This window comes from Branchiostoma belcheri, unplaced genomic scaffold, assembly GCF_001625305.1.
Source record: "Branchiostoma belcheri isolate BF01 breed outbred unplaced genomic scaffold, Haploidv18h27 scaffold16, whole genome shotgun sequence".
Taxonomy (NCBI): Eukaryota; Metazoa; Chordata; class Leptocardii; order Amphioxiformes; family Branchiostomatidae; genus Branchiostoma; species Branchiostoma belcheri.
The window spans coordinates 708721-715740 of NW_017803046.1; the positions used below are offsets into that span (position 1 = coordinate 708721).

General features: G+C 42.1%; 1 pseudogene across 1 annotated transcript in view; it reads right to left on the reverse strand.

Moving 5' to 3' along the window:
* Nucleotides 1–3889: 3889 nt before the first annotated feature.
* The window catches only part of LOC109466171, a 10692-nt pseudogene continuing 7561 nt past the window's right edge, over nucleotides 3890–7020 (reverse strand). Inside the window, exons 8-10 of the transcript XR_002140011.1 lie at nucleotides 6073–6223; nucleotides 5162–5274; nucleotides 3890–4725 (exon numbers count right to left, since the gene is read on the reverse strand). The product of XR_002140011.1 is annotated as a protein arginine N-methyltransferase 8-like (transcript). The remainder of the gene's footprint in view (nucleotides 4726–5161; nucleotides 5275–6072; nucleotides 6224–7020) is intronic.

The window sequence follows — 7020 nt, forward strand, 5'->3', positions numbered from 1 at the left end:
GAAATCTTTTGATATTGATATTTACTGCCATTTCTTAGCACGTTTTCGTCATCATTGTATGCGTAAAGAATTTGGAATAGCCCCCCAAAAAGTGAGGGGTCTCTTTATTTTTTTGTGTACTACGCATAACTAGATAGAACCAACCTACGGTACAAAACAAGTAACCATTTTCCATCAGTGACATCGCATTTTTGCCTCACAGATATCAGTATGCTATGGTATAGGATTGATTCAACTTACTACATTAAAAGAATTCTCAGAAAATTGGCTTTGATAATCTAGTTTTGCAGCCCTAAAGTTGCATTGTTTAAAGGCGATATTGTCTGATATTTTTTCAAATAAAATGTTACTAATAGGTGTTCTCAACATATTGCATTGAGTTCTAGTATTTCATATAGAAAAATAAGCTGCTCTATTTTTTTCTATCAAGTATCATCATATCCTTCTGATAAGCCTGTAATGCCAACGTCAGTAAGTCTATTTTGTTCTGTGACCAGAAAAATTCTCCGGAGTTGCACAGCTGCAGATCTCACTAATTTGTCCGTAGAGACATTTGTAAATCTGTTGAAGCTGTCAGGATGAAGGCATAATGTGATAAAAACGTGAGCGTACATGATGTATTGTACACGTACATAAAGCCTTAGTCACACATTCAGAACCTTCCCCTAAACACCAGCCGACCAAGGTTGGCTGAAGCCCCTGTCACACATTCAGAACCTTCCCCCGAACACCAGCCGACCAAGGTTGGCTGAAGCCCCTGTCACACATTCAGAACCTTCCCCCGAACACCAGCCGACCAAGGTTGGCTGAAGCCCCTGTCACACATTCAGAACCTTCCCCCGAACACCAGCCGACCGAGGTTGACTGAACTTCGGGAGCAGTCTGACCAGATTTAAGCCATGCCCACATTTCTATACGAATGGAATCTGCGTTATATTTTAGTCAAATTTCCCTGCCAACCACGCCTCGACCTACTCCCGAACACCAGCCAACCATGGCCGAACCTCCCGCCCACATGTTTCAAAGGTTTTCAACCATTCCTCTAGCGCAGCCGACCTTGCTCCCAACCTACATTTTGTACTCCTACCCAAGGTTTGGGGGAGTTCGGCTAGTGCTCGGGATAACCATATTTGGCTATGTGTGACAGAGGCTTAATCTACCCATCTGTATCTGTATAGCCGGTATAACCGCCATTCGGCTTTACACAGTCCAGCGGCGCGGTGGCAGCTGGCTATATTACACCGAAGTCATCGTATATTAAACTTGAGCATCTAACTCTGAACATTGTTGAAAGCTATCTATAAATGACAATGCCCCTACTGTACTTGGTGACAGTGAGTTCCACACTGCGATAGTTGTAGGAAAGAATGAATTTTTGAACACCTCAATCCTTGGTTAATAGCTCTGGTACTTGACTATGCATGACTATTTCTTGGTCTCTTCTGGGCCGTTATTAAGAGGTACTTACATTTAGTAGTTGGTAGGTTTATTAGTCATTTTAGGTGGATGACTATAAATGAACAACACACCGTGACTAGTGATCATGTTTGGCGTAGCTTGTATGACTAGACTGAATCACTACGCCACAGGGTTATTTCCTGTGTTACAGACACCCCCATCAAACTCCTTTCAAGCCGTACCCGGAAATTCAAGCCGTACCCGCTCAAAAATTCTGGCCGTAGCCGGAAATTCGAGCCGTACCCGCGAACATTTCAAGCCGTACCCGGTAATTCGTGCCGTACCCTGTACTTTTTCGCCGTACCCAATGGCTCAGCCCCGGTGCGTAGAACTCGCAAGTCGTGTCTAAATATCCTGTACGGCAACGATACACAACCTCATATAGCCTATGCTCTGGTAAATATTCCTGGCCACCTATCTGCCGAATGGCGTCGTGCAAATCGCGCCCAATCTTGAGAACACTTCGCTCGGCCGGCGAAAAAGCACAGGGTACGGCACGAATTTCCGGGTACGGCTTGAAATTTTCGCGGGTACGGCACGAATTTCTGGGTACGACCAGAATTTTTGTGCGGGTACGGCTTGAATTTCCGGGTACGGCTTGAAAGGAGTTTGATGGGGGTGACAGAGCGATTCTCATACGTCAGAAAACGTGACAGAATGTGGGAGGGAGCCGGTTCAATCCGGTTCCTCCGCGGTACCGTAGCTGCGTCATATTTGAACCAGACTCTCAGTTTACTGCCGAACCCGACCCTCTGTTTTCCACTCTAGTATTCCCCATGATCCACGCCATCCATTTCCAGACGAACTTAGCTCGCAGTCGTGGGTATCCCTTTAACCTTGTCACCATTGGCCCTCTAGATCTGTCGGGCTCTAAACACGGAGCAAAATAGAAATAGCAGATATATGTCTTACTAAAGCCCCTGTCACACGTAGCAGGATATGGATATGGCCTAGCCAAACTCCCCTCAACCATGGTTAGGAGTTTGGCTTCGACCAGCCGAGTGTTTCAAAATGTTTCTGATGTACGTGGACATGGTTGGCTAGTGTTCGGGAGTAGGTCGGGCCGTGGCGTGATTGGCAGGACAAAATTGCCTCAAATCTAACTCAAATTCGATTCGATTCGTATAGAATAGTATGTGTGGCCTTTATGCTGTGGTCACATTTCCGAACCGGGGCCCGGCCGGGCAGTCTTATGGAATGAAAATTATGATATAAAACTTTATTAAAAGACAAAAAAAGTTGAAAAATTTGACAATGGGAACTATTTGCATAATATTCTTGATTTTTCGTTAGTCGAAATAGCCCGGCAACGAAACAACCTTTTCTTTAATAACAGGGAAACGCTTGAAAACGTGATGTATTTTACTGACAGTCTTCTATAGTATGTGCGGTAAGTTTGTGGTAACGTCATGGCATAAAACAAACACCTCGTCTTAAGTGGTGAAATAAGCTTAAGATGGAAAACAGTTCGACTTCATTTGCAGTCAGAGAGAGTACCAGGTAATGTTACTCCAGAGGGACGTTACATGCTGCAGACAATTACAGTTACATAACAACCAACAGGTATAACTTCAGATACGTCGAAAAAGGAACATGAACAAGGAGACCAAATGGGTTTTGCTTCAGGCACACCACTAAAGCCAAATTCACTGTTTCCCCATCGGAATCGGGCTTCTCTGTGATCTGTTGGCGGATGATTTCGTTTTGTGAACTGTGTGTGTGGCTTTCAAAGCGACAAACTAATTGCAAGTATATGCAACTAAAACAAGTCCACTCAGCTATGACACGCTAGCCCTTTGGAAAGATTGTTTGTGACTGAGTAAAGAGACTCTTTTTACACAACCAAGTCTTTTATTCAGCCGACGTTTCGGTGACTGTCTGTCACCTTCCTCAGGGCAATTCTGACTGGTTCACATTGCACGGCAGCACAGGTGTCGCTGCTATAGATGCAATGTCGGCTGAGTTGGTTGTGTAAAAAGCTCTTTACTCAGTGACTTACCAACCTGATGAAACTATTTTAATGGATTCTTTGTGACTGTTTTTTTCTGTTAATGCATCTGGATTGTAACCGTTCATATTTTATATCGTTAATTGTTTACTGTCCAGTTACCAGAGCTAGCCCTTTATAATAGCCAGTTGGCTAGTTGGCCATGGGTAGTCCTGGCTGTAAAACACTCTATACAGTCTAATAAATGAACTCAAATTTCGGGTAAAATTTCAGAAATACATACTGTAAATGATACTATGAATTTATTGAATGTTTTAGTCACAAACAATACAATAGACTCAGTGTGTCAGTGACATTCTGCTTATATTAATATCTGTGGAAAATGTAAGCCTTACCAAAATCGAGCCAGAGACCTGATATGTTTTATATATAGATGTTTTTTAAACGATAACATTATACCAGGTAGAAAGACGACAAAACATATTTATTTGGCCCCATGAAAATTTTATTCAACTGAAATTTTTTGTCAAGATACAGAAAAGAGTTATACACAGCTGTTACTCCTAGTATGTTAATGTTTACATTCAAATTGTTTGGCTTAACTTTGACATTGGAAACTGACAAACAGTGATTCTACTCAATATCAAACTATTTAAACGTTACATCACTAATATGTAGTTCCTCCCCACAAAGAAAAGAAACAAAACAAAACATTATATCTAGAAGACACTGCTAGTGAAAGCTATAAAATGTTAACACCCTTATACATTTATCCTTGCCTTGGTTGCCAATCCTTAGCCACTGAGCCCCGGTGACCAAAAATATTATTAATTAGGAAAAATCTGTCTGATATTGACATTTACTCCCAATTCTAAGCACATTTTCCTCATTATTTCCGTTTGAAATAGCCCCAAAAATAAGCTAAGTGACTGAGGCATCTCTTGTTTTGGGTACCACCCATAAATAGCTAGAACCAGCCTACGATACAAAACAAGCAACCGTTTTCCGTCAGTGACATTGCATCTCTACCTCACAGATATCAGTATGCTATGGGGTAGGATTGATTCAACTTACTACATTAAACGAATGACCAGAAAATGTACTTTTTGAAAATCCATTTTAACCCTAGCCCTTCAAATGACTAAGGCAGTTTGACTAACCCTAACCCTTTTAGCACAAAAGGCTTATGCCTCTAGTTCGTCTTTTTTATATTCCAACTGGCAGCTCATGCCCCAGTAGTAGTAGTACTCCCGGGACAGCTTGGTGGATCCCAGTTCTCCCTTGAAGTCCATGTCTATGTCAAACTCCAGGTCTCTTCCCTGTGAGCACGAAAAAAAATGAATAAAAACGGTTGATATTTTGGTTTTCAAACACATATTTGCAGTTAACATCGTATTCAAAGCAATCTGGAGGTAGATACTGGAGGTCATTACACTGTTAGTCATCGAAGTCCGAAATCCTACAAAATTGTTTCCTCGTCACCAAGTGATTCATCAATTTACCTCGTCATTTTAGTCTTTTACACAATGTACGCATTTCTTTATTCATCTTGGGAACAAGTTGGTTGTCCCATCAGTTTTTTTAGATTGGTTTCCATGCTTTATGCTGTCCATGTCAAACTCCATACTAGATTGCAATGTCGTGTCTTAGTCATCAGGGTTGCCCTTTGCAATAGCCACAGGCTAGTTGGGTTGCCTTGGCTGTGTATGTGTTGAACAGCCAAACCAATATTAAATAAAAAAATAAACATCTTACGTTGTATGCTTTAGCGGTGAATGTTCCTTCGAGCTCTTCTCCTTTGTTCACCTGAACAGGCTGGTCAAGATGACAGGTCAGCTGCATCCAGTGTGTCATGGGAGCTTCTGGGCCTGGAGAAAAATACACAGAATTCACATGGTCAATATGCTTGGCGTAATGGTTAATGTGTTTGGTCCAGAACCCAAAGGTAACGGGTTCGAATCCCTGACATGCCCCGACGTTTTGTCCCTAGTTGGGAAAGGCGCTCTTTAAACGACTACCCTTACTTTCCTCGGGTGTAAATGAGTACCTAGCTTCGGCTAGGGACGTCCCTCTGATATGACGTTAAATGGAGACCCCGTGTTTAGGGAGAGCCACACCCACCTCGCACGTTAAAGAACCCACCAGACATTTCAACGGGCATGCCCCGTGTGCAATTTGACTCAAATTTAATTCAAATTCACTTCAATCAATTTTGATAGGTGGCCTAAATCAAGTCAGAGTGTTTTCGGTCGTCAGCCGAACCTAGTCGACTGGTGATAACGGACCAAGTTCAGCTGAAGGTCGTGAAAGGCTTCAGTGAAATTTTCAGGACACTGCACATGTGTAGGAAGGTGCGATAATTGAATGAAATTATCTCTCGTCTTCTCGAAATCACTCTCGTCTTCAATCTTGTACATTTTCTCATCGCAAACTAAGTACAGGTCATTATCATATAGAGTACAGTCCACAATAAAATCACTCTCGTCTTCAATCTCATTTAGGGTACAGTAATGACAAATTCTTTGTGGCAGAGAAATGTGGTTGTGTCTACCCTTTTCAACAAGAGGTTTGTGTGAGCTAATCCGAAAACTTGTAGTGGCTATTCTGCGTCGTATATTTGTTATCTTTAAGTAGTTTTCCTCGTTGTATAATGACAATTTACACACCTGTAGAAAGAACAGTCTTGGTGGAGCATGCGCTGAACTCGCAGTCGAAGAAGACCGCCAGAGAATGGACCGTGTCCTTCCTGTTACACGTCAGCTTGAAAGGCGAGGTGAAGAAAATCTCGTCCAGTTTGCAGGTGTTCCAGTCGTATTCCTGTGGCGTCGGTATAAACAAAGTATTGTTTAAATCTGTCGATGAAGGTTAGACATCCACGTAAAACCACAGCAAGTAATGTTTATGGATGACATCAGCGCGCGCATTGATTTTCGCCTGATTTTGAAAGAAAAGAAATTTTGTTGCCTTCTGAAAGATGTCTGTTGCCATGCCGGAACGTGGATGGCAGATAAATATGACGAGAGGAGACAAGACAAGACAAGGATCTGATTTAATGTTTTGTCTTCTACTTTGATGCAGTGATGTATTTAGTTCTTATTATATGTGATGTTCTCACTGGGTCAAAACAATTTATATAATGATTGAAAAGTTTTGTTTGTTCTTACATATTGTAACCACGTATATGTGTAACGTTAGATAGGTAAGTATTGTACGTTTGGGAATGCATCTATAGCAGGGACACCTATGCTGCAGTACTATGTGATTGTGAACCAGTCAGAATTGCGGAGGAAGAGGAAGGCGACAGACGGAACGTCGACTGTGAATAAAAGACTTAGTTGATTAAATAGAGTCTCTTTACTCAGTGACGTACCAACCTGATGAAACTATTCACGGACAAACACCCCCCCCCCCGTCCTCGTACCCTGGCCTATAGGATGTGCAATTGGATAGATTTTGATCCAGTAGCAAGTAGCAAGATCTGTAGCTGACGAAAAGTGGTCAATACCAATATGGAGGTATAATACTAAGTGTTTGTCTTTTGTATTTGTATCTATCGCAAGATACATATGTTACCGGTCAGCACAGACAGACTCACCCTGAGTGTGTAGTAGTCC